The sequence below is a fragment of the Capsicum annuum genome, unplaced genomic scaffold, assembly GCF_002878395.1.
Source record: "Capsicum annuum cultivar UCD-10X-F1 unplaced genomic scaffold, UCD10Xv1.1 ctg77394, whole genome shotgun sequence".
In the NCBI taxonomy this organism is placed as follows: Eukaryota; Viridiplantae; Streptophyta; class Magnoliopsida; order Solanales; family Solanaceae; genus Capsicum; species Capsicum annuum.
Genome location: NW_025887785.1, coordinates 9,776 through 21,920, shown reverse-complemented (window position 1 = coordinate 21,920; position 12,145 = coordinate 9,776). Strand labels below are relative to the sequence as shown.

Here is a 12,145-nt window from a genome sequence, read left to right as displayed (position 1 = left end):
CAAGCTAACAAATGACTTCCCAAGAGGTATGAATTGATTTTTGACTGCCTTCTCTTTCTTATACTCGGGCATAGGCTGAAAACTGGGTTTAGAGGGGTTTTGGTAATTTGGTGGAGCGAATGGGCGATTTTGTGGAGCTTGCGCGTGCCACTGCGGGTAAAAAGAGGTTTGGGCATGTGGTTGCGTGCTATATACTGGGTACGGGGGTGGTGGAATGGAATATAAAGGGTTTTGTGGAAGGTAGTAATGGTGGGGAGAAATATATGGAGCTTGGGCGTAGACTTGAGCTTGGGATTGGGGATAGGGGCGAGGTGGTCTTTTGGGATAGGAATAGGTTCCAGCTACGATAGTCACCATATCCTCTTTCTTCTTTTTACCTCCAAATGCTCCAGATCCACCTTGAATCGCTTGTGTGGTGGCTTTTAATGGGGCAAAACTCACTATTCGGCCGGTCTTAATTCCGTCCTCTATTATCTCCCCCATTTTGAGGACTTCAATAAAAGATTTTCCCATTGTCGAAAGTAAATGTTGAAAATAGGTCTCATCCTGTGCCTGAATGAAAACTTCTACCAACTTACTTTCTTTCATTGGAGGCTTTACCCTGGCGGCCTGTTCACGCCACCTTATCGCGTATTCCCTATAACCTTCAGTGCTCTTTTTCTTCATGTTGACCAAGGATTTTTCATCCAGAATCAGGTCAATGTTATACTAAAAATATTGAACAAATTCAGAAGCTAAGTCATCCCAGCTGTTCCATTTATCGATATCTCGATCGATAAACCATTCTGAGGCCAGATCAGAAAAACTCTCACTAAAGAAGGCCATGAGCAGCTCTTCCCTTCCTCCTGCAGCCCTCAACTGGTTACAATAACGTCTCAAGTGTGCCACGAGATCACCGTGTCCTGCATACTTCTCGAACTTAGGCATCTTAAAACCAAGGGGAAGGTTGATGTCTGGGAACATGCAAAGATCTTTATAGGAAACACTCCTATAATCTCCGATTCCCTGTAAATTCCTCATAGCCTGTTCTAAACTTTTCAACTTCCGGGCTACGATATCCTGTTCCTCCGTTGCGATAGGTTTTTCCGTATTGAATGGAAATGCAGGCGATTGAGTGTACCCATACGATTCATTCATTCTCAAAGGAGGCTCCGGGGCATAATACTGACTGTTTGGAACCTTCAATACTGGCTCACTGGCAGACCTAGGAAGTCCCATTGTGGGACGCACAGCATATATGGGAGTTTCATGTGGTGGCAGAGCCACGAATACCGGTGTGATCGGTGGCGCTGGCTAAGCAGCGGGTCTTGATTGGGGAGCTACCAAGGGCACACCAGAACTGTTAGGATAATAATATCGCAGAGTGAATCCTAGCGCATGCTCAGGTGAATCAGTAGGAGAAGAGAATTGTGCCTGAGAGAGTGGTGGGCAATTATAGATATTCCCAAGACCTTCAGGGAGCAGAGGAGGAGGCATTCCGCTGGCCCATTCCCGGTGTAAATCTATCAGTTGTTGCCTGAGCCTTACTACCTCATCATTGTGTTCTAAACTTTCTTCTCTGTGATCCTGATTTGGGTCAATGAGCGAATTTTCAATCTCCTTGCTAGACATGGCTAGCTTTGCTTTGGATCTAGTGAAGTATGAGTGACTAGCCAGAGTTCTGCAAACCTACCACTGTTATCTGAAAGAACATGCTCATCAAAGACGACATCCGTTAGGATTAGGGCACACAACAAGCATGGGAATCACATTGGTAAAATTGTCCTAAATTCAAGTTCATTTCTACCAGCTTTTGAGGGTAGTGAGGTCATTTTAACATCATCCCGCTTTTTATCTACACTTATTTTTATCTACACCTATTATTATTCTTATTATAATTATTATTTTTCATTTTTTTATTTTTTTTATTTTTTTGCTTTGTTTTTTTTTTTATTTTCGTATCCATCTCTGCTCTTTTCTTTTCTCTCGTTATTTACCTTTATTTTATCATTATTTATGACTTTTGTTTTTCTTTAAGAGAGGAAAAATAATGAAAAACAACGAAACAAAATGATTAGATCGAACCCAAAAGTAGGTTGCCTACGTATCATGTTGTACGTGAATCAAATCTTGCGTAGTTCGGGCAGCATGTGCATAAACATCACCCATTTTCTTTTTACGAAAACGAAAATAAACAAACAAAGGAAAGACGTAACATCATAACATTTTGAAGAAAGAAAACAACAAAAACATACAAAAAGTTTGGGACAACTTTAAAACTAAACAACAAATACGAAACAATATTCTAGACCCCTAAGACGACATAGGTGAAATTACTAATAAAGACCCTAATACCAAAAACAACTTGACTTCGACTTAAAGAAGACACCACTCTACAATGACAGACACATAAAAGACTCAAACTGAATAAAGATAAGAAATGTTTTTTCCGACTGGTGCTCTGCGTAATGACACTGGCTGAGATGGACCTGCCTGTGAAGTTCTCTTTCTCCCATTTAAACTTTGTAGCATATCCTGTAAAGACACCCTGATATTGGGGAAGAAGCTTCGGGCCCGTATTTCTGCCTCATGAGGAGTGCACTTGGAAAGATTATTCTGACACCTTTCTACCGTCTTGAACAAATCTGCTAACTGAACTCTCAGAGTTTCCACTTTGGACTCTACACTTTCATCCTGATGGTCGTCTACTATGCATTCTTCCTGTATTCTCCCTCTAAGCTGCGCTGGTAAGGGTTGACTGATACCCCGAGGGATAGATTGAAGTCAGACCCCATATCCCTGCGTGTACCCCGGATTATCCAAACTTTCTTTGAGTGTATCCACACCTAGCTTTGTTGCATGCTTCCAAAAATGCTCGTGCTTGCTCTCACCTAAGGCTTGGTTCTTGAAGTACTCAATATCCTTCAGAAGATCCACTGCTGGTGGCTCGTTCTGCAGCCTACCCAACTGGCGCATTACCCTAGAAGGACTGTATGGTCTAATGCAATTGAGCCCTAACATAACTAAAGGGAGCTGCGTCTGACAACCCAACAAAATTATCTTCAATCAAAGCCACAGATAAGTCCACAGAATGTTATCCCCGATTCTTGATTCAAGAAATTTAATCCAAGCCTCGACTCCCACGGGCAGCGAGAATTTATCCAAACGCAACCTGGAGTCCATGGCTTTCACTCGATTGGGAATACAACGATCTACCACGTCTGGTCTAACTAAAGACGGCACATGCAAATACTCCATCAGCCATAACTGCAATATCAGGTTACTGCCCTCAAAAAATCTCATCCCCCCCTTCACTTTGGTTAAAGCCTTATATATTTCTGTTAAGATCATGGGTATGAGAGTGAACCTGCCCTTTTGATTAATGCCCTAGTCGTTTTGATCCTTATGAAATAGAGCCATCACTTCACATTGCAAACAGGTATTAATATGTCTTTCTTTTAGTGGAAACACTAAAATGCCTAATAAAGCGAGGGTGAAGACTTCAAGACACTTTCTCTCCCACTTCTCCTTAGTCATATGAAAATCATCCCAAAAACAATCAAAACCTTCCAAGGGCCCGAATCTAGCGAACAAAAAATCTAAGGAAACCCACGAATCACTTAAACAACCCAAACGGATACCCTTACTTTTTAAACCACAAGACTGCAAAAATCTCACGCCAGTATGATTTCGTGCTCGGATCATATCCTTCTCGATATAGGGCAAATGCAGCAAATCGGATATTTCTGCCAAAGTAGGAGTCATTTCACATTCCCCAAACCTGAACACCAAACTACTTGGATCCCAAAAGGTCAACAAAGCCTCTATTAAATCTGGACAAGGGGCAATATGCAGAAGTTTCGTAAGATCACCTAATATTTTAATCAGTTTCTGTTGATCAACATAGTTAAACATTTCCCACCACTTGATTAACTTTTTGGGCACCTTGACAACCATCAGAACTCTAGAATTGGTGGACAAATCCATCCTGTAATAACACATAAGATGTTATCTTAAAAATTCGACAGGAGTAGAAGATTCCCAACCCTTGGGATTTTTTACGCAAGCACATATCGATGGGACAGACCACATTCATGACTCCAATTTGCCGAACAGAAGTACTGAGCGAAATCAGTCTACTTGACAAACAAGTCTAGATTATGGGGCGAGAGACCTAGGCTAATACTAAGACAAAGGCCAACACAAAGAATACCGGACCCCCCCCCCCCAAGGGTTGCCTACGTATCCTAACCCGAGGGAAGGGAATCAGGAATGCGTAGTTCATCCAGATTGGACAATTAACGATTAACTAATAAATTGACCCTAACTTAAGAGACACTACAATAAACAAATGAAAAAAAAAAACTTTTGGATTTTCAGCTAGACACTTTAACTAAGACTGACACCACCAATTATGAAGAAAATTTTTTTTTGGTATTTTTGTTTTTGACAAATAAGTAGAAAAGGCAAACAAAACTTTTTTTTTTTTGAATTTACGGTACTTTGAGAAGACAAATGTAAAACGTAAAAAAATCTTTTTGAGTTTTTGGATTGTGAAGAACAAAAGCCATAAAGAATTCTAAAATAAACTACGATATTACTTTTGATTCATTCTTTTCGATTCACTTTTTTTTTTTTAAATCAGTCCGTCAAATGACCACGTTACCCTTAAAAATGCAACAGTTAGCACGTAGGGATGCTTTATAGGTGAGTCTCCTACAAAGGGCCATGTGGGTCCCGCTAAGTCTCCGTATGATGCACATAAGCATGACCTAAAGGCTGACCTACGTTGTGGTTTACTAACAAGGCTGTTCGGGGGAGCGTATGGTCGATAGTGGCTGCTTTGCCTTCCACCTACTCCATAACACCGACGGCTTCCCCCCTAAAATAAGGGTGACTCAACTAGAGGTTGTGTACAACACGTGTACTACGAACTTGTTACAGAAAGAAGGCTGGGGGTGGACTCATGATGATAGATATAAAGCGGTAACACATAGGATAAATACTATAAACAAAGAGCACAAAAACGCACAGAAGTGAAAATAACACCAACAATAATTACAAACAATGCTTATACACTCGTAATGCCAAACAAAGTCGATACAACTCCAAAATATAGCTCGAATTCTGAAAACTTATCAAGATCCCCATCAGAGTCGCCAGAGCTATCACACACCTCTTTCGACTCCAAAAAAATAATGGTTATAATTTAATGTTCGAAAGGGTTTTATTATTTAAGTGACAAGAAATGAAAATTTGTTTCGGAAAAGGATTATTAACATTTTTTTTTATTCAGAGTCCCCACTTGGCATAATCTGGTATGCCAAGTCACCATTGGAAAATCCTTTTCAAAACTATTTTACTCTTTAAACTGGTTTGCGAGCAGAGATTCCGGCTAAGGAATTCTGTTGACCGAGGGAAAGGTGTTAGGCACCCCTTGATCCCGTGGTTCAACCACTATCGCTTGGTAGAGTGTATTGACTATTTTTTGACACTAAGAAATGTATAAATCACACAAAAGCACGCAAAATAATCAAACAATAAACAAAATAAAACAATCCAAAATGTAAAGTCCAGCCCAATTATACAGTCCAAAAATAGAGATATACGAAAATATAAATCCTATTCTAAACTAAATCTAGACTAAGCTCCAATGCCTTACCCGATGTCGCGGGCCTTCATCACGATTATTTTTCGCCAACATGATACGTCGGGGCATTCCCCGGTGAATAAGTACATAAGATCACGGGGCATTCCCCGATAAAATGAATACATTTCTCAATCTTGTGCAGTAAAATAGAAAGAACCAAACCACAAACATTCACACATTCAACAAATCACCAAGAGTCCTAAACTTTTCCTACCCAAAGCCTACGATTTGCTTACCGATCCTCATGCCAAAACATGATATTTATTCCGAATTAAACAAAACAAAGATAAACCTAAATCGATCTATATTCACCCTTTTTATCAATTTTTCAATTCTTCCCCACATTCATTCTCAACCAATGATCAACACATGCATCGATTATCAATTCCCTTTTTAACATTTAAATCCATCATCAACCAATACACAATCAAGATTCAAACATACCAACACACAAATCATTCACGATTATGTAAAAATTAAAAAGAGAGGAGATAGAATTGGACTTCATCCTCAATTCGAACCTCAACAGCGAACCAAATCCAAACTCGGTAGCACCAAAATTGAAACTCCAAACTAACCACGATGAACCGATTGAGACAAAACAGAAAACAAATCCTTGAACCAGTATGAAGACCGATGAACGAACATAGAAATCGCAACAAAACACACCGAACCCGCACTCGAAACTAATGCAAAAATCAATTCAAAACAAGGCCGATTTCAGTAAGAATCTGCTACTGGTTCATGTTTTCTAGTGACGGTGTAATAAAGAAAACTAGCTATACTTTTTCGGTGGTGATTCTGGTAAAGTTTTTGCCGAAAAACACTACCCTCGCTATTTTCCTCACTCCGATCAACTCTCTCTCTCAAACTCCTCTATTTTTCTCCCTATTCTCCTTCAATTCCCTCTCCCCGTCCAATCTCAGCATGTGTGTGCTTGTATTGCTCGGTGCTTGAGTGTTTTTCAGTGAGTGGAGGATTTTTTCGATGACTAGCTATGAGTGAACCGATGGGTGTTGTATGTATTTTTGGTGATCTGCGTGAGGAAGAGTGGAGAGTGTTTTTCCCTGTGTGCTACTTTTCTGTGTATGAATATGGTACTGCATATTCTCCTCAGAGTGAAGAAGAAGAAAAATAGAGATCCCCTCTTCTATGCTCTCTCCTTTTCGGTGATGTGTGTGTATGCCAATATGTGGGTGTGTGCAAATCAATAAGGACCCCCCTATTCTTCTGAGCTGTGTGTAGTGTATATATGCTGTGAGGTGAGGGTGGGGTAGTGAGGTAGGGCTAGGGTAGTGGTGAGGTGGGGTGGGGTATGGTGTGATATGGTTTATTTTGATTGGATGGATTGTTAGGATAATATGTAGGGGTTAGGATAGGATAGAATTTGTTAAGGAGTTTGTTATTTTTTGTATTTTGTGAGGGTATAACAACATGGATGAGGGTACACGGTAGGATAAAATAGAAATGGGTAAAAGTGAATAAAAATTGAACTTTTAAGAGGACGAAGTCACGTGTCTACAATGGAATGTGAGGTAATTCAATAAAATATGTGGTATAATATGTATATATGATAAGGATGTTAATGGTGTGATGTAATTTATCCTAATTTTTACTTCGACACGTGATCTGTCAGGCGATGACCCAGTTGTCTGTTTAAATTATTTGTTTTCGTACACAGTGGCAGTGACGGACTTAGAATTTAGGGATTGACGGTACTTGAAAGGTTTGAACACATTTATTGACACTCAAAGATTTAAGAGTCCGTTTGAATAGCAAAACACTCAGTTATCTTTTTAGTTTCAAGGATGATTTTCTTTATTATATATTAATTTTTATATATTTCTTATATAATTATACTTAAACTGCATTACATTTAGGCCAAATCCATCGGCATATCATACCCCTTAAGTACGCACGATCTTTCACTTAGGAACCTCAAGCGAACGGGTTACATTTTAAACACCTAAAGTAGCCTAAAAGAGGGTCACTTTGGCACCTTTTGCCTTGTTGGCAAAACGTGTGCGGAACACTTTGCAAAGGCGCGTGGAAGCCTATTTTTTTGCTGATATGACATATAATGACCCCCCCAACGGTAATATACCTATATTTCATCTTCTTCTTCATTCCCAAATCAAATTTTAACCCTAATTTATCACTCTTCTTGGAATTTTTTTTATAAAAAACTTGTCTCTTCTTCATCTTCTTCTTCAATTTTTCAAAAGTTTGAACTTTTTCTTATTTTATTCGAATTGAATTGGAAAATGTCGAGCTCGTCGTCCATGACTTTTTGAGAAAAAGATTATCACTATTGTAAATGTGGTAATGAAGCATTACTAAAGACTTCTTGGACTTAACAAAATCCCGGTCGTAGAGTTTTTACGTGTAAAAATTTAAAGGTAATATTTTTTACTTCTTAACTTAATAAGTCGATTAATTATTGATTTTGTAATCATTTTTATTATTAATTTTGTAGAAATTGAACAGGTGTGATTACTTTGATTGATATGAAGAACGACACTCTTCACAAGCAAATAGGCTGATTTGGGGTTTGTTGAAGAAAGTTAAATCCTTTGAAGATAAAGAAAATTGAGCTAGAAGATATAATATTATTGGTGTCGTTGCTACTTATTTGTTGTTGTGGAAAATATGGACATTGAAGCCAAATTGCTGAAGTTTGGCCTTGAAGTTTTGATGGCCTTGAGGTTATGATTTCCTTCAAGTGTTGAAGTTGCAAAATGACTTAAATTCCTTCTTGTAGTCATGAAGTTGAGGTTTATTTTTGTGGTTAGTATTAAGCCTTGTTAGGTTTCGTTTGTTGATGTAATGTTGGTCTTGTAAGAATGTTACATTTTGATGAAATAAAATATTTATTTTGATTCTAAATACTGTCAATGTTTTGATTATAAATAATGACAATGTTGGTCTTGTAAAATGAAGTATCCAAATAGAAAAGAAACAACAACAACGATGTTTTACGATATGCTCCATATTGAGCTGATATCAACACCAACAAAAACTAACTATACACTCCTATTGAGCTGAAAACACCACCAACAACAACTTCATCTATACACTCCATATTGAGCTGAACGCAACAACAACAACTTCATCAATACGCTCCAAATTGAGCTCAAAGAAACACTAACAACAAGTTCATAAATATGCTCCATATTGAGCTTCAGTTAACACTAATTAATAATCCAAAAACAAGCTCCATATTGGAGCTCACAGTTTACATGATACTACTTAAAGAACCTGAATTTACGGGTTTCAAAAATTAAAGAACCAGAATGTTTACTTCAAACACTAAATTGATTCTTTGGTACTGCACATTACACAATAGAATCACAATACACCATCAGACTAAAATGCTTCTTCTTGACTACTTCTTCTTCTTTTTGTTGGCCATCTGCTGCAATTGATAAGTGGTGACAATATATTTGTTTTTTCATTTCGAGCCTCTAGGCTTATAACCAACATCAACCCCTGTAGAACTTGCATCCTTGTAAGTTATACCACTTTGTAGGATCCTTTGACTTGATGTCCCAGGCTATTTATTGAAGAAAAAAGAAGGATCAATAAACATTACATATATGCCCTTTATTTTTACAGAAATGATGTGAGTTAACTTACATTCAGTACTTGGATTTCCCTTGCACTAGTGTAGATTCTAAATTCAGCATTCTTTGACCTTTTTTATCCACCTTCGTCAACATTCTTTGTGGTTCCAACTCTTCTCCTCTTCTACTCAATAGTTACTCTACTTCTAAGAGGTAGTTGACTCTTGATTCCTTCAGTAACAAGAATTCTTGTATCACCACAAAAGGTAGATTTTGTAGCTTCTTTCAAGCTTCTAACTCTGTTTGTATCACCACAAATTATAGTTGAAGATTCAGGTTGACTTGAGCTACATGATGTTGATTTTTTGGAGTTCGAAGGTGCAAGTTGGATTGAGCATTTAGGCTGGAAACTTTCTTGTGAACTTTGACCACTAAACTGAAATCCTTGGCTATGTGCTTGTGCATTGGGATTAGGAATCTATAAAATTATAGCACACCAGTTAATAAGTTATAAAATCAACATAAAAAATAAACTTCTAAAATCAAATAAAAGTGAATGTTTTACCTTGCAAAATCTTCTGTTATGACCTTGTTGATGACACAAGGAGCATGTTATTGTCCCACCTTTTTTGGACATCTTTTCAAATTTCTTTACTGGTTCTCCTTTGCCTTTCTTTCTAATTTTTGCAGGCCTGGCAGGTATGTTTTTAGGTTTAGGGGGTTCAATCTTTGGATTGTTTGTCTCAGGCCACATCTTCATATTGGAGATTGATTGGATAAAGTGATTATAAGCCTTCATGAAGGTTTCCTTCTTATACTAATGTTCCACATAAGGTTCAGGCTCTTTTTCAACATAATACAAAGCACAAATGGCATGTTGGCAAGGAATGCCTCTCAACTGCCAAGTTCTACAACTATATGACCTATTAGTCAAGTCCAAAGTATGCCTATACTCCTCTTCTCCAACCTCAAATCCAACATCAGCATTTCAAAGCATTTTGCAAACCCTTGCCCTGTCCTTATTCCTCTCCAAAATAAGTCTAGCCTTAGGTGCAATATCACATATCCAAGTATTGGCAAACTTAATCATATCCACAGTTCTAGTCATGATTTTTCTCCTAATTTCCTCCAACATAGTAATGATAGATTTATGTCTAGGGACTAAGATCCATGAATTAAAGGCCTCATACATGTTATTCTCAACAGCATCGCACTTACAATGCTCTTTAAAGAATGCCCTAACCCATGACTCCTTAGGATAATGCAGTAAATCACCAATGATATCATTACCTTGCCTACCAAGTTGGTTCATATAATCAAGTTCTTCTTTGAACTTCACTTCAAAATTTGCCTTTGAGTATTTTCAAAATTGTTTTTTTCTCTCTTCTTCCTTCCACTCTTGACTTTAGTTAGCCCAAATGTATCTAGCACATCTTCTAATTTCAGCATTCGATAACAACTCAAGAACAACAGCATGAAAACCCTACATATAAAAAAAATAGTTAAAGTACTTGACAAATAAATTCTATTTTTTAATTAATTACTAGTTTAAAAAAATATCAAATATTACCTTTTGCATATCAGCCATCACAGTAAGACCTGTTCCAGTACCCAACTGTAGATCTTCTTTCAAGTAGTTGATAAAAAAACTCCAACTATGCTTGGTTTCCTTGTCCACAACAGCCCAGGCTATAGAAAACATCTGATTATTTCCATTCTTCCCAACTGCAACAAGAAGTTCACCCTTACAAGCACTCTTTAAGAAACATTTATCAAACCTTATAATTTTTCTACATCCCTTCATCCAACTTTTTTTCAATGCATCATGACACACATAGAAATACACAAACAAATTTTTACCTGGGTCAGTTTCACTGTCCATTCTCATCCAAACAGAATTGCCTGGGTTTGTTTATTTGATCATCTCAGCATAATCACATAATCTTGCAAATTTCAAGTTCAGTCCCCCATGGCCTCTCTTAGGATCTGTAAATTTGTCCTGTAACAGATTATTTTACCCACATATAACCCTAATTTTTCTCTGCACAATTCCTTTATTTCCTAAATTTTTAAAGATGGTTGTTAACTTATTTCATTCCTAAATCTGTCAGCAACAAACTTAGTTGTACACATCTTATTCTTGTTTGATGTTGTAAACTTATGCACTGGATTATAATTCTTCATAAAAAAATTACTAGAGTCTCTATCAAGTACACCATAACACAACCAGTTGCATAGTTGCATTTTGTCTTGAATTTGCACTTAGCCCTCACTCTATGAGCTTCATTAGGTTTTAAGATAATCTAAACTCTATTTTCCACTGCATACCTCCCCAAAGCTTTTCTAAATTCCTTAAGACCATTAAAAATCATACCAAGTTCAAAAACAATAACACCACAATCATCATCAAATCTGATTTTATTACTTCTTCTTCTTCTTGAAAAATCAACACCAACAACAGCATCCTCATCTAACAAATCAGTGCTATCAACACTATCACAGTCTGAACTATCAATATACTCTTCATCACCTCCTAATCTACCCACATATCTATCTTTCTTATTCCTGCCAATGTCTTGAAAATCTTTATCAATACCAGCCTTACCTACTGGTATTTCTTCTCTTGATTTGAATTTTTTTCTTGGACTTTTTTTGCTTCTATTTTCATCCCTAAAGGCTCTCAACTCTTTATCAATGTCTAAACCACCCTTATTAGGGATATCATTACCAATCAGATTTGATTCACTACTGGGAAGATCTGTTTCATCACCATTCAGATATTCATTAAGACTTCTATTTTCATTCTCATCACTGCCTATATCAACTTCATCATTAAACTATGGCTCTACTAAAAGAGACACAACATCAACATTTTTATCAATGTCATGAAAAACATACACATCAAGCTCATCACCATCTTTTAACTCCTTCACAAACTCTAGCAATTGACCAT

General features: G+C 37.4%; 1 long non-coding RNA gene across 1 annotated transcript; it reads right to left on the bottom strand.

Moving 5' to 3' along the window:
- Window positions 1–8,901: 8,901 nt before the first annotated feature.
- LOC107849999 lies at window positions 8,902–10,669 on the bottom strand. Its single transcript, XR_001668377.2, has 3 exons — window positions 9,758–10,669; window positions 9,266–9,670; window positions 8,902–9,182 (listed from the first exon to the last, which is right to left on the bottom strand). It is a non-coding gene; the product is annotated as an uncharacterized LOC107849999 (long non-coding RNA).
- Between the last annotated feature and the right edge of the window lie 1,476 nt (window positions 10,670–12,145).